At 34.0% G+C, this 26875-nt stretch overlaps 1 pseudogene; it reads right to left on the bottom strand.

Moving 5' to 3' along the window:
• Positions 1-490: 490 nt before the first annotated feature.
• The window catches only part of LOC149580038 (cysteine proteinase RD21A-like), a 48890-nt pseudogene continuing 22505 nt past the window's right edge, over positions 491-26875 (bottom strand).

Below are 26875 nucleotides of genomic sequence, written 5' to 3' on the forward strand. Positions count from 1 at the left end.
TAGATGTGGACTGAACTTAGCAGTCAGACATGGATGCTCGATGCAATGGCTTCTTAATTGCTACCATCCATTTCTTCTATACATTACCGTTGTTGATAAAAATGGGAAGAATGAATAGTTTCCTCTTTAGCAAATGATTTTCTTCTTTGTGTGGAGCAATTCCCTCTTTAACGTAGTCTACCTCCATCTCATGTCACTAGTTTTCTCCTGCATGAAGCTCATCCTATGAGTATTTGACATTTTTGCATGAATGTTTTAAGGTTTGGTCAAAACATGAATGGAGTATGGGCTATGTCTGAACGAGACGTCATGAAAGGAATTAGAAGGATTATAAAGTAATCATTTTTTATCCTTTTTTTGTTTTCTTTTACTTTTCATTTACAATGTTTGAGAATTAATTTTTGACTCATTCTAAAGCTGTCTAGTGAGATCAATTAGCATCCTATTCAACTTTTTCATTTCATCAACATCTAAGGCATTCTAAATCATATCATGCCATTTTTGATGTCTGATGATTCCCAAACTCATCCACAATAGCAACCTCTCCATGATCTAGGTTGGTGTCAAATTCTCTACCGAGCATGCCCTTCCAGTAAAATTGAAACTCGAGACCCCCTATTTCAATGACAACTGATACTAGTTGGTGAGCCAATGCTTTCATTAGATCCTTGTCACTTTTTACAGGGACATCTTCATACCCATCGATCACAACAACATGAGAATTCTTCTTAGATATGTCACATTGACCATCTTTTGTAGTGTAAGGATAATCTCCTTTAGTATTGAATCCACCATTCTCTATGATAAACTTGAAGGCATAATCCATGAGTCCTCCATTCCACAGACCTAGGAAGTGCCATTGTATTTGCATTTGCATATGAGAAAGGCTTCCTTTCACCATCCTTTTTGTTTAATCCAGGAACCAATATTAGTAGCCTTGAATTCTTGGTTGCTAAGATAGGAAACTTCTTGAGCCTAAGCTTGTAAGAACCATTCCTTTGGTTGATCTCATCAATGAATCTCACATTATCTTTGAATATGGAAAACCTCAAAAAAATTTCTCTCAAATCCTTGCTACTAGAATTTTTACCATTGTGAGACAACCATATTTCATAAAGACCTCACATGGTTTCTTCAAATTGGAGATTTTCAATTTCCCATTGCTACACTTATCTGATGGAATCAGTCGAGCCTTAAATGGGTTCAGCTAAAAAAAATATGTTTTTGAACAACTAAATCCTCAAGTTGATCTACTAAGATCTTCAAGCTGACTGAAATAAAAATCAAGCATTGAATTATCCTTAAAAACTCATTTTTATCCTTTACTACCAACTATCATTTTAGTGCCAAAAGGTCCTATGACTAGCCTTAAAAAATTGACCAAACCACCTAATCAGGCTCTAAAAATGAACATATTGATTCTCTATTCTGTATACTCCTACCATATTGAGTTTTGTCTCATGAAAAATTCTCAGTCAAGAGATATTGACTATCGAAGTTGCCCTCTCAGAATTACCTACAAGAAAACTCGTCAAAAAACAATAAATCACATTCAAATTTGGGTTCAACAACTAGGTAAAGTAAGAGTTGAGGGAAAAAAAATAGGGGTGTTGGTTCAATATAATGAGGAGGAAATGAATATGCGATTAGGGCTCATGATGAATAATAGGGCATAGTTGGCAAGGGGTTAAAGTAGGCTACTAGAATTTGCAGACTAGAAACACTTGATAGAAAAGTGGTTTTTGCAAATGGAATGGACCTTGGAAAGTGTGCAAACGGATTTTTCAAGACTTGAAAATTGGAACACTTAAAATATTTTTAGAGTAAAAGATAGTGGTATAATCCATTCAATCTCACCTATCATGGATCTCAACTGATGACATCACGAATAGGGGTACTGACCAATCTGCATCTACTAACACCAGTAAAAAGTTTGAAATTCTGTTTGGAATTGCATTTGAAAATTGATCAAATGGATTTTTCATAAGCTCAAAATTGAAATGTATAAAGTATTTGACCTCTAAAATGCAATGCAAAAGGAATTTTATCATATCAGTAAACTAGGTCAAAGTTATAATAAGTCAAATAGGGCTTCCCAGAATTCATAATAAATTGCATCAGCATGACTTCAATAAACAACCAACTTTAAGGGATTCAAAACCTAGTTAAATGTATTCAAAATGACTCAAAATATAAATCATAGCCTCTATATTATGGACACTATACATTACCAAAGTAGTGAGTCATGAAACATTACTCGGTGCAAGATATTCAAATGCAAATACAACCTCCTGTCGTTGTTTGACACTTAGATAGAAATGTAGAATTAGACATAGCTCAAAACAAGACTTCACAAAATGACTCAAAATGAAAATTTATCATCATGGATCACATAGAAATATTGAATGCATGGTGTTAGAAACATTAAACACCTCATAGGACTCAAGAGGATAGCCGAGTACACGTGCATCAAAATGTGCTTAATGGCTTGATTTTCTTAATGGTGCTCAAAATTAGGGCTTTGATTTTGATTCACAATAGGACTATTGTAGGAAACTCATGATGGAGAAGAATTTCTCTTTGAAATATTGGAGAGAATTTTTAAGTATAGTTGTTTATACCTTGAACTTTGTACAAGTCAAGAAAGGTACTCATTCAACAACTTTTGAAATATGGTATGCATACTCACCCAATGTAAAATATTTTAAGGTATTTGGAAGCAAGTGCTATATTCTTAAGGATTTTAGGAATGATAAATTAGATGGTAAAAGTAAAAAAAGTATATTCCTTGGTCATTCCACAAGAAGTAAAGCTTATAAGTGTTTAAATACTAACACTTAAAAAGTTGTGGAAAGTGCAATTGTGATGTTTGATGAATATATAGAAGTACATGAGGTTCAATCTATGAAGAAACCTAAAGAGTAAAAATAATTTGTATAATTTTGTGAATGTATGTCTGCTAATGAAGATATTGTAAACTAAGTTGTAAATAAACAACAAGTTTTAGTGACTGTTGAGTCACATATAATGAATGTCAAGTTACTTTTAGGAATCGAGTTATAATTAGGAGCCAAGTTACAAATAGAAGATGAGACTCTTTCTGATTTAGTGATTTAGAAGTTGACAAATCTATTAGAGAAAGGAAAGAATAACCAATATTGTCAAAGTATGTCAAAAGACAGTACCTCATTGAAGAAATTATTGGAGCTAAAGATGCTAGACAAATGACAAGAAATGAGATAAGAAGTGATACATATTTTTTGAGCATGCATCAACCTAAGACAGTGGAAGATGCCTTAGAAAATGAGGACTAGAGTAAAGCCATGAGAGAAGAGATTGAACAGATTGAGAAGAATAAGACATAACTCTAGTTCCTAGACAAGATGACAAGAATATGATTAGAATAAAGTTGGTGTATAGAAACAAGTTAAATGAAAATTGTGAAGTCACAATAAATAAGGTAAGATTAGTTTGCAAAGGGTACACATAAATAAGAATGAATAGACTATGGAGAAACATTTCCCCTATTGCAAGATTGGAATGAGTAAGAACTCCACTTTCTTACTTTGTATACAAAGGTTTTAAATTTTATCAAATGGATGTGAAGTCAACATTTATGAATGACATATTAGAAGAAAATGTTTATATAGAACAGACAAAAGGAATTATTGATGCTAACAATAAGAACATGGTATGTAGATTACACACAAATTTATATGGTTTAAGGAAAGCCCCAAGAGAAAGGTATGGATGGCTTCACAATTATCTTGTGAAGATTATTTTTGAGAAGACTAATGATAACAAAAATCTATACTTGAAGATACAAGGAGATAAAGGTATTTCACAAGCTAAAATTTTTTTTGATGATATCATATTTGGAGGTCAAGATGGATTATGTAAGGCATTTGCAAATGAAATAAAAAATTAATTTTTGAGATGTCTATGTTTGGACAAATCAAGTTCTTTTGTGGCTTGCAAGTCTATTAGATGAAATATGATATATACATCACTCAATCTAAGTATGTGAAGGAAATATTGATTTTTTTTGTATTGGAACATTCAAAAGTAGTTAGTGCAACAATGGTGATAGGACACAAATTATCAAAGAATGATGATTCTATTTATGTGATTTAAACATTGTACAGGTCTATGATTGGGAAGTTGCAATATCTAGTACATAGAAGAGCTAACATTGAATTAGCTATTGGGATTGTTGCAAGATTCTCTACAAATCCCAAGGAGAATCATTTTATGGATGTTAAGAAAATCACAAGATATGTTAAACAAATAGAAGACTATGGTTTATACTATAAGAAAAATGAAAATTTTGAGTTAGTAGCCTATATAGATATTGATTGGGTTGGAAACATTGATGAAGAAAGAGTACAAGCAATAGAGAATTTTTCTTTGGAAAGAGGTTGGTCACCTAGATCAGCAAGAAACAAAATTGCATATCTCAATCTCCTACTGAAGCTAAATATGTGGTTGCTGCAGTAAATTTCATAAATGTGGTATGGATCAAACAACTACTCAAAGGTATGAAGGAGGAAATCATTGAACCTTTGGTACTTTATTATGATAATACAAGTTCTATAAATATATCAAAGAACCCTATGATTCATACAAAGACTAAGCACATGGTAATCAAGTATCATTACTTGAGAGAGTTAGTTCAAGACAAAGAAATAAAGATGGAATATGTGAATACAAAAGAACAGATAGCTGATATATTTACAAAAGATTTACCTAAGCATACACACAAATATCTTAGAGGTTAGCTATGGGTGATACCCTCATCCAAAGATACTTAAGAAGCATGAGTAGTTCTTTGCATCAACTAAGATGAATGTTGTATTTTACAACTTGATGTAGTGGATATTAATTTAGGAGCTGCCTAAAGTAATGAATGAGATGAATTGAAATGATATGATCACATGAAAGGTAGTAGAGGGAGAACCTGGACTTGATTATATTTACATATAGAAATGAAAAGTCTTTGGCAATGTTGTCAAAGAGGGAGATATAAGACTGAGGGATAAGTAAATATAGGGAGATATAAATGTAGAGAGAGATGGATACCTAGATATCAAAAAGAGAGAGAGATACTATAAGGAGAGAGTTACAAGAAAGAGGAAGTAGTAAAGGAACTTGAAATATCTTGCATTAGCCTACATAGAGGAAGGACATATACTACTCTAATAGGGGGATACATTTCAAAGATTTATTTTCCTTTTGGTATTGTTGTTGGTATTGGTTTTCCATCAATGCCAAAGAGGGATATTATTGATATAAGATTGTTTTGGAGTGAAGAACATGTAATGGAACAATCATTATTTTGTCAATAATTTCAAAACTACTACTTGCTGGTGAGAAAATTACTTTTTGGTCTTAAAGCTATCATTTAGTTTATTGGTGAAGAGGATTTGAAAAGAGGAGATAATAATAGCACCTATAGAATGGTTGTGTTATTTTGTATGTATAGGAATCACAAAGACCAAGAAACACATCAATACTATAGTGTATTATTTATCTACTTAAAATTTGAAATGAAAGATTACTCAAGTTAAGACTAGAAGAAGATCAAGTAAGAAAAGTGTATGCAAAGCTTTATCAAGTAGTTAGTGTATGTTAAGTAGAAATCAATAGAAGATGAATGAAAAATAAAAGGTGCCAAGAAAAATGGAAAATAGTGCAAGCCAAGTGATTTTTAGTATATGCTAACTAAAGTTTAGTTGGTGCCAAGCATCAATAAACTTTAACATTTTCTGAGTGAACTAGTGTTGGTCTAGTGATAGAATAATATAGATGTCAAGTGATAGCAAGCAATGTTAAATCAAAGATTTGACAAGTCTAATTCAACTATTTTTTTTTTTTGAATTATGTGAAGCATGTGGAAGATAACTATGATGAGCTAGTAGCACAAAATTCTAGGTAAACTATTTTGAGAAGAATAAAAGGAAGATTGTAGAAGAAGTTTCTAGAGCAACCAAATGGAGAAGTGGGTAGATTCATTGTATCTAGCCTAGTCCTACGTAACCCTAACATTGATGATTGTGTTAGAAACAATAGTCCACCAAGATAATAGAGAGGGGGGGTGGGTGAATTAGTTATCCAACAATTAAAACATTTATCTTCTTTAAACAAACTTAACCATTCAACCAAAGTAAACAATAACTACAGAAAGATGTACATAGCCAATTACACAAGATATGGTTACTAGGAAAACCCTTGATCATAGGGAAAATCCTGGTAGGAATGATGCCCACAAGATGATGTACTAATATAAATATTCCTCGTTAGAGGATGGACCCTATTAGGAGTCTATTAGAATATTTAGTACATATCAATCCCTATTAGGAGACTTTGAATCCCTGTTACAAGATTCCAACTCTATTAGGAGCTATGCAAACCTTATTAGGAGTTGTAGTATAATGTATATTACAGGAAGACCCCACTGCCCAAACATGTAATTTCAACTACAAGAAGACCTCACTACTAAAACATGCAATTTACTATTATGTTCTTCTTTCCTTTGTTCTGTCAACTGAACCAATCATTGTGATGCCTTGTAGACCAAGTCATAGACCTTAGATCAAAACATCAAACCTTAGATCACTTAGAAAAACCTCGATAATGAAGTTTCCTTTACTTCTACTCTGCTCTACTTAGCTTTTCATTATGCTTTCTCTGATTCTTATAATCACTTTGCACCAATACAATTCCATACATTACCATACTCCATGATAAAGGAAAATGTCCTTCTTTTATACTGAGTCCATAAAATAATTCCCTAAGTCATCTATTAGAACTTCTCAATTAATCATTATAGGACCACATAAAGAACATGTTACACTTAGCAATAACATTAGTCTTATACCTTTTAACTTGAATAACTTTCTGTACATGTGATATTATGACAACAAAACTTAGCCATGTCATCACCAACATGTCTTCTTCATATCCTCAACCTTAATTCTTAGAATAACAACTCTGCTAAGAGATATAAAATGTTTACCAAAACATGCCTTTGTAAACTCTATCTCCAAACATACATCACCAAAACTTACATTTCTTCTTCCATACTTATCATTTCTTCTTTCAACGTTAACTGCATTGACTTGATATTTAGAATTATGTCCTATAACCTTAGATAGTTAGAATACTCAACTAGACATTCGTACTAACTTGATCTTTCCATTGTTCTTCTGTCAGATACCATAGAAAACTACTAGGTTGAAGCTAATGACAAAATCAATCATTAATGTAACATATCATCATGGTAACATATCTATAATACTCCCCAATAGAAATATCATCAGCAATCATGCTTCCAACAATCTCTCAACACTCTCCCCCTTTGGCATTAATGGCAACATAGATGAAAAATATCTAGTTCAAAGAATACCAACAAAACACTTTTTTCATCCTTCTTTTCAAATCCTCTTCATCAATCATTCTCCCTCATTGATATGCCTCAATTTGTTTTCTATAAAATTGTCATTTCATGTTGTACGTCTTCCAAACATGTTGTACTTCCTCATGATGTTTTTCATGTAGAACTTCTCCCTCATTGACATAAATGTCAAAGGTTTCAACAACCATCAAACTCTACAACAACTAGTTCTTACTAGCTCAAGTGTCCAAAGACATTGTTCAAAATAACATCCAACAAGAGCCTTAGATGACTTTGTCCATCACAGATACTCCCCCATATTGAAGCATCAACATTTAGTCCAAACAAATAATAGTGCTCTATTACATTGGACTGATGCACTCTTGCATCTTCTATTCTAATGTAGGAAGGGGCATAACCCCTAGCATACCTCTCAAATACTCAAAATTCTTTTTAAGAAGAGGCTTAGTGAATATATCCACAATCTTCTCTTTTGTGCTCACATACTCCAATCTAATTTCCATTTTTGCAACTTTCTCTCTCAACATGCGATACTTAATAGAAATATGCTTGCTCTTCAAATGCAATGTTGGGCTCTTAGAAATATTTATTGTACATGTGTTGGCACAATGTATGGAAAGAGGCTCACTAATTTCTATCCTTATATCCTTCAGTATTTGCCTCATCCAAACAACTTGATTACAATTGTTTACTACTACAACATATTCTACTTCCACTATAATTTTTGATGTACAATCATACTTCTTTCATAGAAAGGAATCAAATATTACTCCAAGAAGGTCCCACCGCTAGTGTTGTTTCTGTCATCCATATTGCCTACCCAATCAGCATCAGTATAAGAACTTGTGTTAAAATGATTAGATCTATCTTACCACAATCCAAACTCTAATGTTCCTTTTAAATATCTAAATTAAATGTCCCTTTACTGATTTTATATGATATTTCAAGCCTCTAATCAGATCTTTAAGATCAAACAACCAATATTTCAAAGATTCACCAATTTCTCAATAAACCCCCAAATCGGGTATGCCGGAAATAGTGCCAAAAACTTCACAGCTTCACATATTATTAACAATTCTGAAAGTGGAGATTTTTTATAGAAATTTAAGCAGCATAGAAGCCTACAAAATGAAATTTTAAGATATATATAACATTTACACAATAGCCCCCAAATGGAGGACAAAAACAATGCTCATCAGGCTCCCGAAAACAACACAAAATAGTCAAAAACACCACAAAAGCACTGATAATCTATCACATAAGTATAATCATGAAAAAATACATATATTCAGCTCTATTTTAACATCTAAATGTCTGATATACAGCAGCAACCCAAACTGATATGAAATACTCAACCAAAAACACCAAACTCTTACAAAAAAACACACCCAAAAATCCATAAATCTGCACTGTTCAGCACAAAGGAAAACTCTACATGAGCATGCACATGGAATGGCTTCAAAATCCCATCCTTAGCCTTCCTAGAAACCTACAAACTCCCATTCTTGGGTCTCCTTCTCCATAGGTTTGGCAGCCTCTGAAGAACAACAAAGAAATGAGCAAAAATCAAGTTCTAGAATGAGCCCAAAATGCCTCCAAACCCCATAAAAGAGGGCATAACCATAACTCATGTCCAAGAGGGGTTAATAAAAAATATTTTACTAATAAGTTTTATTTATTAGTCCATTAGCTTCCAAATATTATCCCCTTTTTCTGAAACTTCACCTTTTTGGGCCTGCCTGCCTTAGAAAAGATTATTATTTTTAATTATTTGAAAAGGGGACATGACAAGTCCTCCCCTTACAAATATTGCTTGTCCTCAAGCAATGGCTGAACAATAAACCAATCAATCCACTTGGATCCAAAATGTAGTCATGAACTATACTATTGTCAATTAACACAGGCTCCTACAATATCCTCTGCAATATAACAAAGAGGAATCCATAATCAAACTGACAATTACTGCTCAACGAAACTCCAAAGTCACAACTTCCATAGTCAGAAACCCATGAGATACAAAATCTTAGAACATCAAAACTCAAGTAAAGTGGACAAATAAAACTACCAACACAGTAAATACCATCAACGCATTCCACTGACCTATACAGAATGTACAATCCAACTCTGCAACAATGGTGAATGCTCCCAAATGAAACTGTACCAAGTATGGAGAATCCACACACTGTACAACTCCTGCAGTCAACACAACTTTGTAGATCACTAGCCACTATCTCATAACCATAACTCCCATGCACCTCTGATGGTGAAAAGCCATCACAAGATAAATAGAAAGAAATGGAACCCAAACCAAATTTTCCTGCCATCAACTCCTCAACACAAGGATCAAATGCTAACTGATGTACATACCTTGCAATATAATGTTGATAGAAAAAACCAACCTCAGTCAAAAACTCACCATGAACAAGTGATACAACCCACTGTGATTGATCACCAGCTAAGTCAGGAGATCTCATAGCCAAAGGAGTAGAATCAATAACAACACCTGCTAAAGCATCACTCCAAAACTCCTACTCTAAGTCATGTATTATCAAGCTATCAACTGCAAAACCTATCACCATGTCATGCCCATCACAACTCTTATCCCGAGGTGTCAAACTATCCCATAATTGATGATAAGCACTAGGAACCAAAGTACATCTCTGTATCATCATCTCATCATGGTCATGAAAGGTTAATTGATGAGCATACCTCACAATGTAATGTTGATAGAATGCACCAATCTCAGTCAGTGGCTCAGATTGCAATCCAGATGTAACTAACTGTAATTGATCACTAACCAAGTTGGAGCTGACTACTACCTCTGAAGACATCACCAAGGGAGTAGTATTACTAGCAGGAACCATGCCAACTGTCAGCTCACCAACATCACACATGGTCTTTAATACAACATCTCTAATTTTCATGCCATTAGTACTAGAGGTCACCACCATGTTAAGCATACCACAAAAATATGTTGTAGTACCCAACTCAACTGAACCTAACTTTAGTGGGGATGAACCCAATATGCCAATGTTAGTATCAAGGATGGATGCATCCCCACCTCCACTATCTTTGACAATCTCGAACATGGACATCCTCAGATCACCAGACATCACAGCTTGTAACTGTACAGAATTTGGTAAAGATTGTAGTTGCTCTAACTCCATGGTCACCTTAGCCAAATGAAACTGTGACCCCTTCAAAGCCAATTGTGTACTCTCAAGAATCTCAGAAGTCACCTCAAGCTGCTAAGTGAGCTCACTCACCTCATCTTCCTTTGCCAACAATGCTTTGTATGATGTACTACCCCACTCCATAAGATAATCTCTATCATCCTGTCTCAAAATCTGGAAAGCCTCCCATAAAGAGTTGAACTCTGTCAAGGAAAGATAACTGCCTCCCTGCTCATCACTAGTAGGAGAACCCCATCCATAAACTGCTAACAATTGACGAACAATATCAAAATGATGGCAAGCAATACCAATATCTCACTCACTAACTCTCAACTGACTAGACACATGATGGCACTGGCAAGACTGTATCCTACAAACCTCCTCTGACGCACTATCTAAAGGAGTATCCTCAAGGTTTTTGGTCTCTAGAGTATTACCATCCATATCATGCGAATCAACTCCAAAGCTCATATCAACATACAAAGTATTAAAAACTATAGCACTGCTATCCAACTCCTCTGTACCAAAAGAAACCACCAAGGAAACTAAGTCTTCAAAACTACCCACTACATCCTCCTGGATGTCATCAATGCCAATATGATCCTAAGACTCATTTGTACACACTACCAAATATGAAAGATCATCAACACATTCCAGCAAAAATGGTCAACTGGATATATGAACAAAGCCCAACACCAGCGTATAAAAACTAATACCAACATCGGATAAGCTCCTAGCACAAGAAAAGACAACACCGTGCAATCTACTAATCAAATCCATGATAGCACCCAAACAATCACTACTACAAAAAAGTGTTAAAGATTTCGAGTCAACTGAATCCCAAATGCCAATATAACAATCTTGAGTCCATATCTATAAACTATAATCAACTGGTAACTCAAGCAAACTCCTCACCTAGGTAATATGACCAATACCAACGAATTCCACATACTTGTCTAACATTGTCCCTATATCTTGGATGTGAATGCAAGATGAACCCGCAACATTATTAATTTCCACATATGATCTACCATTCGTAGAAAGCTGAGTATCATGAGTGTAAGATGAAACTAAACTCAATTACATGCCATGCTTATCCACATGTCTCTCCCAGTCTTGTAATGCCAATGGAGTATTCACCAAAGAAGCTCGAGTATCCTCAAGCTCATGAGAAATCCTGTCAACTTCCTCCTCCTTCCTCCTTAAGGCATTTGAATAGTCTCCAACAAGGCTAGGAAGATGGTCATGATATGATAGAAGATGTAAATAACTCAGCTTCATCATTTCCATTCCTTCCCTAATCGCTTGTAAGTCAACACAAGAAGGCTTTGCCTGAACTCCCTTATGTCTACCCTATAATTGAATCATTCAAATGTGATCCTCTATCATATCCCACATCCTGTCATGATGAGATAATGAATTCACAATACTATCTTTGTTAACCTTTAGCTGGCTGGACAAATCATGTGAAGTACTACTTGCCTCAAGCTCATGTGATGAAGCATATAACTGTGCCTAGTACTCTTTCTCAGCAAAGTAATGAATGCTCAATGTCTGCTCATCTCTATCAGGTATCTCACCATCATGCACACAAAATCCTCATAATCATCATCTAGACCCACTACATCTTGTGGCAGAGTAGAATCTGAGATGTCTACCTAGCTATAAGCTAGTTTCTCAAACTCCTCATGCAAGTTCTTGGTAATTGTGTCATCTGCCCTGTGAGAAAATCTACCAAATAGAAATCCAGTCAACTTATCCACCTTAGCTGGGTCGAAAAACATGTCATTCATCATATGGTGGTGCTCAACCAACTATTCAAACATGTCATGGCTTATTTTCCTAAGCTTATCTCGAATGTCTAAATAACCATCCTTTCTACTGTTCTGACTCTGGATATCTATTGTCCAAGATCGTGTCCTCTGAGACTCTGTACTATACCTGTCCATTCTCGATAAAGTAGAGTGTAACCCCAATAGGTTATAACTTCTTCAAACACCAAGAACTAACATGAAAATGATTAGAAGTAGCATGCAACCATAGATTTTGACATGCAGCTGATTAGAAGCAACATGCAACCATAAATTAAGACATGCAAGATTTGGGTTGTTATCAAAACGAACATGCAAACTTCTACAAACCCTCAAGCTAGCAAGATCATAGCTCTGATACCACTAAAATTTCCCTTTACTTATTTTATATGATATTTCAAGCCTCTAATAAAATCTTTAAGATCAAACAACCAATATTTCAAAAATCCACCAATTTCTCAATAAACCCCCAAATCGGGTATGTCGGAAATAGTGCCAAAAACATCACAGCTTCCCATATTATTAACAAATTTGAAACTAGACATTTTTTATAGAAATTTTCTTAGAATAACAGCCTACAAAATGACATTTCCAGATCTATATAACATTTACACAATAGCTCTCAAATGGAGGACAAAAACAATGCTCATCGGGCTCCTGAAAACAACACAAAATAGTCAAAAATGCCACAAAAGCACTGATAATCTATCACAAAAGTATAATCATGAAAAAATACATATATTCAGCTCTATTTTAACATCTAAATCTCTGATATACAGCAGCAACCCAAACTGATATGAAATACTCAACCTGAAACACCAAACTCTTACAAAAAAACACGCCCAAAAATCCACAAATCTACACTGTTCAGCACAAAGGCAAACTCTACATGAGCATGCACATAGAATGGCTTCAAATTACCATCTTTATCCTTCTTGAAAAACTTCAAACTCCCATTCTTAGGGCTCCTTCTCCATAGGTTTGGCAGCCTTTGAAGAACAACAAAGAAATGAGCAAAAATCAAGTTCTGGAATGAGCCCAAAATGCCTCCAAACCCCTTAAAAGAGGGCATAACCCTAACTCACGTCCAAGAGGGGTTAATAAGACATATTTTACTAATAATTTTTATTTATTAGTCCATTAGCTTCCAAATATTATCCCATTTTTCCAAAACTTCACCTTTTTTGGCCTGCCTACCTTAGAAAAGATTATTATTTTTAATTATTTGAAAAGGGGACATGACACTAGATATCATTTTGACTGCTGCATAATGTGCCTCTCTAGGATCAATTTGAAATCTTGCAACAATTCCAACTACATTTTCTATAGCTGGCATTGTGTGAGTTAGATATTGCAATCCTCTGCTCATAGATTTTTACTTCTTCTAGTCAGTAGTAGGTGTCTCATCCTTTGTAGCTAACTTGTGTCCAATTACCATAGTTGTTCCAATGTATTTTCATGTTTCCAAACCAAACCTTTTTAGTAAATCCTTGAAATACTAAGTCTAAGAGATAAGGATTCATTCTTTATTTTGTACAATTTATAGTCTTACAAAATATTTCATTTCTCTTATCATACTCATTTGAAATTCTTTCTTCAAATCTTTAGCAAATTTTTCACTTTCATCATCATTTCCTCAAAATGTGATATCATCAACAAATATTACCAAAATCATCAAACCATCACCAATTTCTTTCCATTCTAGATTACTATATTCCATACCTTTGCTATATCCAAGCTTTGTCAAATGCTTGTCCAACCTTGCATACTGTGTACTTTCTTTAAGCCATACAATGCATTCTTCAGTTTGCATACAATATCCTTATCATCTGTCAAAGGACAACTTTCAAGTTATTCTATGTACACTTCTTCTTCAAGTTCTCCATTTTGAAATGTTGACTTGACATAGGCTAAGAATAATCTTACTACTTCTATTCAGCCATAGGAGTATATGTCTCATCATAGTCTATTCCTTCTTGCTATGAGTAACCTTTACATATCAATCTTGCCTTGTTCCTTATAGCTTCACCCTACTCATTCATCTTATTCTTGAATACCCATTTAGTTCCTATCACATTCTTTTCTGCTAGTCTAGGGACCAATTCCCATGTCTCATTCTTTACTATCTAATGCAATTCATCTTTCATAGCTTGTTTCCAATAATCATATTTACATGCTTTATCTACATTATTAGGTTCAACTTGAGATATAAAACATATTTATTCATTGACTCTACTTCTTTTCATCACATGTTTATCTCTGCTTCCAATGATCTACTCAAATGGGTGATTCTGTATGATATTCTGTCTCGAAGTAGGAGTTTCTATCTCAACTCTTCACTCTACTGAAGGCTCTGAGCTTTGTTCCTACCTTGGTTCTCCTTTATTTTTCAAATCATTTTTATTCTTAAGAAATACTTCATCATTCCTTGGTTTAGTAACAACATCATCATCTAAATTGTAATCAACTATTCTCTCTTGTATCCTGAATTTCTCATCAATTCACACATTTACACTCTCCATAATAGTCCCCAAAACTATTTCCTCTATTCCTTTCTCTTGATTGACCAATTTAGACTCATTAAAATAGTCTTTTAAGGATATTTCCACACTTTCTCTAAATTCTTCAACTTTATCAAAAAGTAGATTCTTTCTAGCTTTTCTCAATCTCTTAGGACATATACTCAAAAAATGACCAAATTATTTACATGACCAACAAACAACAATTTCCATACCTTCTGGTTTTCTCTTTGTACATAGATCAATACCTTCCTTTATCTTTATGTCTTCTTTGGATCTAGATCTATATGTGCTTGTACTTTTGTTCCCTTGTATACAATAGAAGGATTTTGGATCTGAAAACTCAATACTTTGCACTCTTTACACAAATTTGAAAACTCATCGAGAATTTCATCATTTATGTGTCAAAGTTTCTTCTCTCACATGTAGGACTATCTTTCCTAAATATGCTCACCATTGATCTCCCAAAGTTGTTAAAATTTATCTTTAAGCACCTAATGCTCTGATACCAATTGTTAGAAACAATAGTCCACCAAGATAACTAAGAGTGGGGGGTGAATCAGTTATCCAAGAATTAAAACATTTATATTTGCTAAAAGACCTTAATAATTCAACCAAAGTAAAAAAAAACCACACAAAGATGCACATAGACAACTACACTAGATATGCTAACTAGGGCAACCCTTGATCAAAGGGAAATCCCCTGCTAAAATGATGCCCACAAGGTGATGTACTAATATAAATATTCCTTGTTAGAGGATGGACCTTGTTAAGAGTCTATTACAACATTTAGTACATATGAGTCCCTATTAGGAGACTTTGAATCCTTGTTAGGAGCTTTCAACCCTATTTGGAGTTGTAGTACAATGTATACAAGATGAGACCACTGCCCAAACATGCAATTTCAAATACAAGAAGAGCTCACTACTCAAAAATGCAATCTAATATTATGTTCTTCTTTGCTTTATTCTATCAACCATACCAAATTCTATCAAAGCTTTTAGACTAGGTCATGAAGCTTAGATTCAAATATCAAACCTTAGATCACTTAGAAAAAACTCATAAATGAAGATTGCTTCACTTCCACTCTACTCTACTCAAGTTCACACTCCGCTCTCTCTAATTCTTACAATCACTTTGGATCAATATAATTCCATAGAATACCATACTCCATGATAAAGGAAAATGTCCTTCCTTTATACCAAGTCCATAAAATGATTCCTTAAGTTTCCTGTTAGACCTTCTCAATTAATTATTATAGGATCACATAAAGAACATGTTACATTTAGTGATAACATTAATCTTCCACCTTTCAACTTGAATACCATTTTTTACAAGAAATATTATGAAGAGTGAACTTTTTCATTTCATTACCAACATGTCTTCTTCATATTCAAATTCTCAGAATAACAACTCTGCTAAGAGATATAACAAGTTTATCAAAACATGCCTCTGTAAAATCTATCTTAGAACAAACACAACAAAAACTTACATAACTTCTTCCAGACTTATCATTTCTTCTTCTAAAATTAACTTCATATACCAGATACTTATAAGTATCTCCCATAACCTTGGATAGTTAGAATACTCAACTAGTCATCCTTACCAACTTGATCTTTCCACTATTCTTCTATTAGATACCACAAAAAAATACTATGTTGAAATCAATGAAAAACTCAGTCATAAAGGTAACATATCATCATAGTAACATATCTACAAGACTTCCCTACAAGAATATCATCTATACTGACGCTTCCAACAATCTCTCAATAGATTGTGGTTAAGTGACAATAGATCTAAATTTTCTATATATAGAGATAGCTGCTCAGAAGAAAAGGTTGCCATGTGTGATGATGTAGTGCAAAGTAGGAGAATCCCCAAATAAAATGTCCTTTCCTCCAAAAAATAAACACACCATGGAAACACAACAAAAAGGAAAGATCTAATACCAATTCACAACTCTTTATTGATAAAATAATTAATTACACAAAATTTTCTATGATGTAAGGCCTTCCCAATTATGGTTAAATACAAAGCAAGTAATAGTTCTACCAGATCCCTCAAGATCCCATCCAAACCCTAGCTAGTATAGATCCACAATCTAGTAGAAACCTCTAAGGAAGATCCAACTACTACTTGCAAGCATACCAAGAAATCTCCTTGTTTCCCTAATATCAACTACTAGTATTTTCTCAAAATTTTCTCCTCTACCACTGCCTCTTCTCCAAGATGGATGAATAATCACAATCCTACTATAAATTGCTTCACATTCTAACATAGTAAAAGGTAGGAGAATCCCCAAATAAGATGTCGTAGCCCCTAGTAGACAACCATACAAGAAAAGCATGACAACAAGACACAAAAATGCAAGATCTGATACCAATTCATAAATAACTGATTACATGCAATATGCATGGCTATAAGGCCTTCCAAGTTAGGGCTAGATACAATCAACAATTACAATACTAGTTCTGCAAGATCTCAGAAGATCTAGCTAACACACATAAATTTGAACTAGTCTAGATCCACAACTAGATAAGAAAACCATGAATATTTTCACACTTGTACCCTCAGTCCACCAAACAATCATCTAGTTCTCAAACCACAACCCTATCTCTTCAAAAATTGCATCTACACTTCACCCCTCCTCCAAGATGGAATGAATCATAATGTCAAAAGACTCTAAAGACCAAAGTTGGACCAACTCATTACAAACTAGATTAAATCCCTTATATTAAATATAAGTCAAGCCACAAGTTAGCTACAACACTAAATTAAATACTTATACATAAATTAAATGCCAAACATTGGCTAATAGACAACTTGACACCAAAAAAAACAAAAACCAAACAGAGTGTCAACAAAAGCATGTTGAGCATCAATAAATTTGCAAGCATTACCAAGTTCCAAAGACCATGCCGAGTTCTACAAACCATGCAAAATTCTAGAGACCATGTTGAGTTCTCGAGACCATGTCAAGTTCTAGAGACCATGTCAAGTTTTAGAGACCATGCCAAGTTCCAGAGGCCATGTTGAGCAACATAGAGTATGTCGAGCTCCCAAGCATAAAGTGTACCTAATATAAATGAAGAACCACTCCTTCTTCAACTGAGTACTAGTCCAAGAACCATCCAAGGAAACTATTCAGCCTCCTACTATGAACTCCAAAGTAGCCATCGAGCAAACCCAAAATGTTCCTAAATCAAACTCCCCAAGTAAATAGAAAAGTTTGTCCCACACTTGTATGCCCAAAGATAGATCAACAACCATCTTCATCTTCACATAAAGCTTCCACTCCAATAGGGACAAGAAAACCAACATGTAAATCATCCACATCTACATCATTTTGTCAAACACTAGAACCTCAACCACCCAATCAAGATGTTCCCTCCCAAGAACAAACTAAAAATAATACTTCATTAGAAAATCCACATCCACAACAATAACTAGTTAATCCACACTAGCATTTACAAACTCCACATTAGCAACAATATGTAGATCTCCATCACCACATGCCAAACTCACAACACCTGCAATGTCTTTTCTAACAACAAGATGCTCACAATACATAACTCATCATCAATAGCAACTAGATCATCCATGACCAAGTGCTCTATAATCTCTACGTCACACCCAACTAACTTATCATGAGAAAAAATCTCCATCCCAACATCAACAAGGTTAGGAATTTCCTAAACAATAGCCTCAAGTTTCTCTACAAGTTCTATATAAGACTACATAAACTGATCAACAAACCCATCCTCTTCCACCTTGAACTTGTTATGCCATCTCCTTTCTCAAACAAGTCTCTCAACCAAATAGATAAGTATCTTCTAGATCAGTAGTCTCTAGCTCCACAAAAATCTACAAAATTCCTTCCTTACTCCGTCCTTAACTTGATTAGCAAAGCTAGCTTCAAACTAAGAAGATACCTTAGAAAACCTCCTCTCCACCACATTGTGAAGATTCACAATCATCTCAAGGTCCAATCCTTTTGGACCCATCTCCTATGATCTTCTCAAATCCTCTACAAAAAATCCTTCCCATGCTCCTTTTGATAAACCTAAATTGTTTGCAAGTCAAATCATACCTTGTCACCTCACATGAACAATCAAGAACTACATCACACATCTAGGAACATGGCCCTGCAGTGCACAAACTCATTGTGACCATTCCTAAACAAGATCAATCTTCCATCTTTGCATCCATCAAACCTTCTATAAGGCCATTGAAATTTGCAAGTCAGAACTACAATCTAGTTATCATACACCAATTCTAGCTAGTCCAGATCCACAACTAGAGAAGAACACCAAGAAGAATTTCATACTTGTACCCATAGGTCCACCAAACAATCCTCTTGTTCTCAAGTTGCAACCAAGGATAACTTTAGTGTCTAATATTCACCAATTGGCTAATATAACTCATCAAGGACCCCAAATTTGGCTTTTTTTTTGTACTTTTGGGGTGGCCATGTCATATACAATTTACAAAAATTGGGTCCCATGTTAGGTTAATTGCCAATAATAATATTGAAGTATTTGTATTTTAGTGATGACTTTGCCAGTGCAATCAATTTTTTCCATGCGGTAAATTTTATATATTCACCTACAATTTCTAACTCTTATCTTAACTGATGTTATATTAGCCAATATTTGGTAAAAATTAAAGTTAGGTTGCATGCTAAGTATGTAGATTTGACATGGATCTCTATTCTAGAGGAGTTCCATTAAACTTCTTATGCTTTCTCACTTTGGAAAATAGATCTGATTGGAAAAATGTGCCTTTACTTTTGGGGATTTCTTTAAAACTCAGTATCCTTGTAAAATTTTAGCATAAAAATAGGATCTAGACCATTGATTTAGGATCCTCAATTGATCATAAATAATACAGATGTTTCCTACATACCACCATTCAATAATTTGGAGGAAAAATATAATGATAAAAGTGCAATAAATGTAACCTTAAAGTTTCATAATCAATTAGGATCCCTATAATAATAATAATAATAAAATCACGGTTTCTAGGTATGTGTACTTTTGTGCATGATGTTCATTAATAACTGAAGATCCACTAGGATTTTACAAAAATTTCATAAAGTTTAAAAAATTGCCAATAAAATTAAAAATTTTCCTGCTCAAAAAATTGATTTGCCAATAAAAATTAATTATTTTCCATTGAACTAATGTTTGATTTGCCAAAATTTTATAAATTCTTCCAAAATGGGGTTTCTTAAAGTTATCTCTAGGCTAACAACCCTAGCTCTTCAAAATTTTCATCTACACTTCAACCCCTTCTCTATGTTGAATGGATTATAGTGCCAAACAACTCTACAAGACCCCTTCTTATACCCAACTAAGCCACAAGTCAATCCAACACATTACAAACTAAGTTAAATCTCATACATTAAATATAGTTCAAGTCACAAGTTTAATACAACACTAAATTAAATACCCATACATAAATTAAATGCCAAAACTTGAAACATAGACAATTCGACACCAATAGAAATGAAGACCAAACCGAGTGTCACCAAAACCAACATGATCACCAATAAATTCCCAAGGATTTTTTAGTTCTAGAGACCATGTTGAGTTCTAGAGACCATGCCAAGTTATAGAGACCATGTTGAGTTCTAGTGACCATTCCAAGATCTAGAGACCATGTTGAGTTTTAGAGACCATGTTGAGTTCCAAAGACCATACACAATGTATGCCAAGCTCCCAGAGTATGTTGAGGGTCCATGCATAAATTTTTCCTAAAAATGATCGAACATCACTCCTTTTTTGACCAAGTACAAGTCCAAGAACCATCCAAACCAACTAGTGAGCCTCCTCCCATGAATTCCAAAGTAGCCACCAAGGAAACCGAAAATGCTCCTGCATCACATTTGACGCATTGTCCATAGAGTCAAGAAAATTTTTCCTTCCAACTATTCTCCAAGATCACTCTTCCTTCCAGTGAATGAATAATTACTAAATGCCTCACCAAAACCCTTACTTATACCAACCTGAGGCAAAATTTGACTCTGTATGGTACAAATTAAATATCCCTTACATTAAATACTAGAAGAGCGAAAAGTCACCCTTCAATAGGAATTAAAAATAAAAATCCTTTAAAGGCTTACAATACTTATTAAATACATCAAAAATAATTTATCAAGACCCAAATAGGTCCACTCAACTCCAAAAAAATCCCTTAATCATGTAGGATAGCCAACTACCCTAGGATGCTCTTACATCAAACTCCCTAGGTGTGAAAAGAAAAGTGTGTCCTACACTTTGATGCCTAAATAAAAATCCACAACTATCTTCATCTTCACCAAAGGATTTCACTCCAATATGGATAAGAAAACCAAAATGGAAATCATCCATATTTTCATCCATTTGTCAAATACTATAATCCTAATCATCCAACTAGCATACTCACTCTAAGGAACAAATTGAACATATTGCTTCATCAACAAAAACTCATTCATGTTAGCAACTAGTGAATCCACATCAACAACAAAATACTTCATAATAGTAACAATATGTAGATCTCCATTAATACATTTCAAACTCATACCACTAGTGGTATCATTTCTCACAAGAATATGCTCTACAACATACAAGTCACAACCAATAGCAAATCATGAAAACTAGTCTCCATCCCAACATCAACAAGGTTAGGAATTTTGTCAGCAACAACCTCCAATTTTTCTGTAGGTTCTATTTTAGGCTCCACAAACTAATTAAGAAAACCAAAATTTTCCACCTTGACCTTGCTATGTCATCTTCTCTATTGAACAAGACTTCTAACTGGCTAGACAAATCTCTTCTAGATTGGTAGATTCTAGCTCCACAAATTTGTATGAGACTCAACCATCCCTTTCTTAACTCAATCAACCAAACTAGCTTCAAACTAAGAAAATATCTCTAAAAACCTCTTCTACAACACATCATGGAGATTCACAATCACCTTAGGGTCAAATCCTATCAAAGACATCGTACAAGATCTTTTTTGCAAACACTCTACAATAAATCACTAATTGATTAATCTTCCTGAACAAGATCAACCTCCCATCTTTGTAACCATAGATACATCTACATGTCCTATGGTAAACTACCTCAACTTGATGTGGTGAAAGATAGTTGAATCCCCAAAGTAGATGTCCTAGCCCTTAAAAGTAAACACACCATGGAAACATAACAAAAATGCAAAATCTGATACCAAATCATAAATCTTTATTCATAAAATAATTCATCACATGCAATGTGTCAAGCTATAATGCCTTCCCAGTTACAGTAAAATACCAAGAAAGTAATAGTTCTCCAAGATCCCTCAAAATCCCATCCAAATCATAGCTATTCTAGACCAACTCTCTAGTAGAAACCTCCAAGGAAGATCGAACTGGTACTCATAGGCCCACCAAGAAATCTCCTTGTTTCTGAAGCCTCATCTAATAGCCTTTCTAAAAATTCACTTTTCTACCACCACCTCTTCTCCAAGATGGATGAATAACCATGACCCTATTGTAAACTACCTCAAATTTGACACTCTATCCATAGACTTAGGAAAAATATGCTCTCCAACTACTCTCCTCACTCACTCCTCCTCTGAATGAATAATAACTAAAGAATTCACCACAACCCCTACTTATATGAACCTAAGCCACAAGTCAACCTCCAACTAGAACTAAATACCAAATTCCTTTAAAGGCTTACAATACTTACTAAATACATCAAAGTTAAATATTCAAGACCCAAATAGGTCCATTTAACTCCCCTAAATTTCTTAATCGTGTAGGATAGCCAACTAGCCCTGATGCTCCTACATGATGCAAGAACCTAACAAAGAAAAGGAGTCTAGGGTATTGCTTCATTCAATGACTTAATAGAGGTGATTGTAGTTGACATGAAAAGTAAGAAGGCTTAAAAGTATGAATGATTGAAGGGTGGACATGTTATCAGAGCTGAAGTGTATGAATGCCAAGAAGAATATAGGACTAACATAGAGATTTATAATCTACAAGTGAGTTGTAATTTTTTATCAGAGAAAGCCTTACTATTACTTTCTACACATTGTATTATGTTAGGGGTAAATCATTTAGATTAAGGTTGACCTAACCATCATTTATAAATTATTTAACTAGGTGACATTCTAATGGAATCGTCTAAAGTCCTCTAACAAGGCTCACTCCTAACAAGGTGATTGTAATCCTTTAACCAGACCACATTTAATAGTGTGTGTTGTAACCTTTAACAAGCTTGGCTTTACATAGGGCATCACTTCAAAAGAGTGTTAATTAGTAGCATGTTATTGGTGGATTTCCAAATTGTGTGAATATTCTTATGTTGTTTCATGTTTACATTTTTGCAAAGTTGTTTGAACCTAGGACAATAACTTACAAAGTTTAAGTAGTGTATGATCTAATGAATGCATGCATGACAGGATTTTATGGATGTGGGTCTACTATGCATTGAAAATTTTTATTTCTACATCTGTATTTTGGATAACTGACTCCCCCCAGTTATTCTAAGGAATTCCAACAATATACATATGTATCTATACATACATACATACATATGTATGTATGTATAGATACATATGTATATTGTTGGAATTCTTTAGAGTAACTAGGGGGATTCAATTATCACATACATGCATATATACATATATACATATGTATATATGAATGTATATGTATATATACACATACATACATACATGTATACATATATACACATATGTATATATACATGCATACATATATACATAAATTTGTATATACATATTTACATATGTATGCATGTATATATGTATATATGCATATACATATGCACATAGGTATGTGTATATATATATACTGCAGCTCACAACATGGTCAGAATATGACTCTCTAGCACACCCTTTACCCTTTCTCGAGGCTAGTGGCATGTCCAAAGTCAGACTAGCCAAGAGGAGATCATAGGACAGGAGAGAAGTGCATTTGGTTACACACACACACATGTACATAAATATCTATATACAAGCCTATATAAATATATATATATGTGTGTGTGTGTGTATATATATCTATATGTATATATATATACATATAGACATATACACACACACACACACACACACATATATATATCTATATATAGGTTCAGATGTACACACACACACACACATATAGACACCCTATGATTCACTCATTTTAGAGTACATTTCTATAGAGAAGTAGGTTGTGAACATCTTCACTAAACCTTTGGAATATTTGTGGCATATTTATATGCACTCCATGATTAGGGAGAGGGAAATTTTCCTTGAGGTCTCTCAATCAAGACTTTCTTATTTTTTATTCCAACATTTCTTATCATCTATTTTTTAAGTTTTTCCCTCTTTTATTCTTCAGAATAGTTTGCATTGAAAGTATCCTAAAAGGGATGATATGTACTAAATTTTTTATTGACTCCTAAAAGTATCCATCCTCTAAAAAGAAATATTTATATTAGTACATTTTTTTTGGATACCATACCCACCAAGGTTTTGCCCCTTATCAAGGGTTTTCCTAGTTAACATATGTTGTGTTATTGTGCATTAGTATCTTGTTGTAATTTTTTATTATATGTATTATACGATTAAGATCTTGTAAGGTTGATAATTGTGAAAAGAATTGATTAACTGATTGAACCCCCTCTCATCCCCACTTATCTTAGCTATATTGGTGTACTATATATTCTAATAGAGGTCTCCTACTTTATTGGGGATTTATACCTTCTCCTTTATGGACTTAGGAATGTGTTTCTTCATAACTTTTCCAGTAAAGAAACTCTTTTGAGTTTTGAAAGTCTCATCAAACTTGTCTTGTTCAAAAATTGAGTCATAGGTTCTCCCAGGTCAAAGACTTCTATCAATGTATCCTTGTACAATGTACACAAGAAACTTCTATCCTTTCTATGGAATCCATTAGACACATGATTATATGCCTTATTCACTGCTTTCACTAGGTCTACATCCATCATAACCTTCAGCATAATTAGCTTAGCCAAATTTCTATTCCACATATTTGAAATGGGAGGCTCACATAATCTATTGTTATAGAAAACTAAAATAACTTGTTTCTATTGGTCTTAGGAACCTTTGCATCCCTACATAAAATGTACGGATCTTTTGGGATATGCAAATTTCTAGATTGGGCATTTGATGATCCTGGTAGAAAGTAAACCCACTCATCGGTGAACACACTCGATACCTCTTTTCTTCCTTGTTCAACACTAGGAGGAATTTCCTCAATGTTCACCTAAGCAATTGGCTTCCCTTATTATTGTGCCATATCTTCTTAATTCAAAATCTCAACAAATTCTCTGTAAATCAACTCTCTCATTAATTTGGGGTATAATCCTTTCCTTTCCAATGAAATCTATGAATACTCCCTCTTTTATCTCTAGTTCTCACCATCTATCAAGAGCTATTCACTTTAAGCCATGACAACATGAACCCTTGAAAAACTAATTTTTTCATAGCATTGCAAAGTTTTACACTTAACCATCTTTCTAAAACATGTTGGTGTGAGACCCTCTATATTTAATTTGTGAGTATTCTTTACATTTAATCTTTTGGCCATGTGAAGTGGCAAATACTATTAGCATCACTTCATGGCTTCTTTCTGACCCTTTTCTTTCCCTACATTCCTAATTGTAAGATCAGGTGTCAACACTAGCCTTAATGTCATTCAACTTCATCATTGGTTCTTAGCTACTTGTCTTGACCACATTCTCAATAGTGCAAAGCTACAGACACATTTGATATCTTATTCTTTTCTCAATGGTAGCATTAGCCTTTGAATATGATAGAAAAGGAAGCTTTTAACAATGCATTTATCATTCCACACTATTCATTTATACTTTTGAATTTGAATTGAATAAGTAATCTTAATCTACATACCTCATGATTTTATTTTTTGATGTTTGTGCATAGTTATAGGGAATTAAATAACTTGCTCCATACTGGAAATGCTAAGATGGAGGAAACCTATAAAAAAATTATCTTTCTAAAAGAAGGTTGACCTCGACCATGATAGTTGGGCACAATCTTATCCTAGGGCACAATTGTTCCCTCACTGAAGGTCATCCCTAACCCAAAATTCAACCTTGACCTACACTGCTCTGACAAAAATTCTATTCATGGATCTCAAAACTTCGATGAAAAGGGTATCCAAATATATACTTCAATTCTCAAAATTATATATATATATGTTGAATGTGTAATTTTAAGATCTATTCCTCTAAATCAAAACCCTAACATGAATATGTATGAGAAATAAATGCATATATTTGAATAAAATAAGAAAGCATACCAAGGCCCCAAGGATAAACTATCGATACAAAACTCATAATCTATAATTTCTATCCCATGATTGTATTTGTGAATGCTTGAATGTTGATAATGGTGGAACAAGGAAGAAATGATCTCTCTTGCTCCAAATAGATGTTCATAATGGTGTGTTCACAAAAATTCCTGATATAAAAAATGGCTTGATCTTCTATATGATCCTCTTGAAATCTTTCATCTTCATTTCACCATCACTCATATGCTTCTCATGACTTCTTATTCTTAAATGAATGCAAATGAGAGTTTTTATATAGAGGTTTCAAGGTGAGGCTCCTAGAGAAATTTAAGGAACCTTAATTCAAATTTCACCTTGAATTATGGTTCAATCACAACAACCAGCTAAAGAGGGAAAATAAATAAATGAATTTCAAATAAAAACCCTTCTGCATTTGGATTTAAAAGCTCAACATTAATTTTGGGGCCCTTTGGGACCAAAATTTCAAAAGAGGGATCAAATCCAAAAGGAGGTAAAGTATAACCTCCACCCTCACCTAGGTCAAGGTTAACCTTGACCTAGACCCAGGGGCTCAGATCTAGTCAAAACAAGAAATAGGATGTCTCAGGGGTGCCCCAAGACCTAGAAATGATATCAAAATAGGG

Source organism: Cupressus sempervirens, chromosome 1, assembly GCF_028749045.1.
Source record: "Cupressus sempervirens isolate cs-2001-9-10 chromosome 1, ASM2874904v1, whole genome shotgun sequence".
NCBI classification, from domain to species: domain Eukaryota; kingdom Viridiplantae; phylum Streptophyta; class Pinopsida; order Cupressales; family Cupressaceae; genus Cupressus; species Cupressus sempervirens.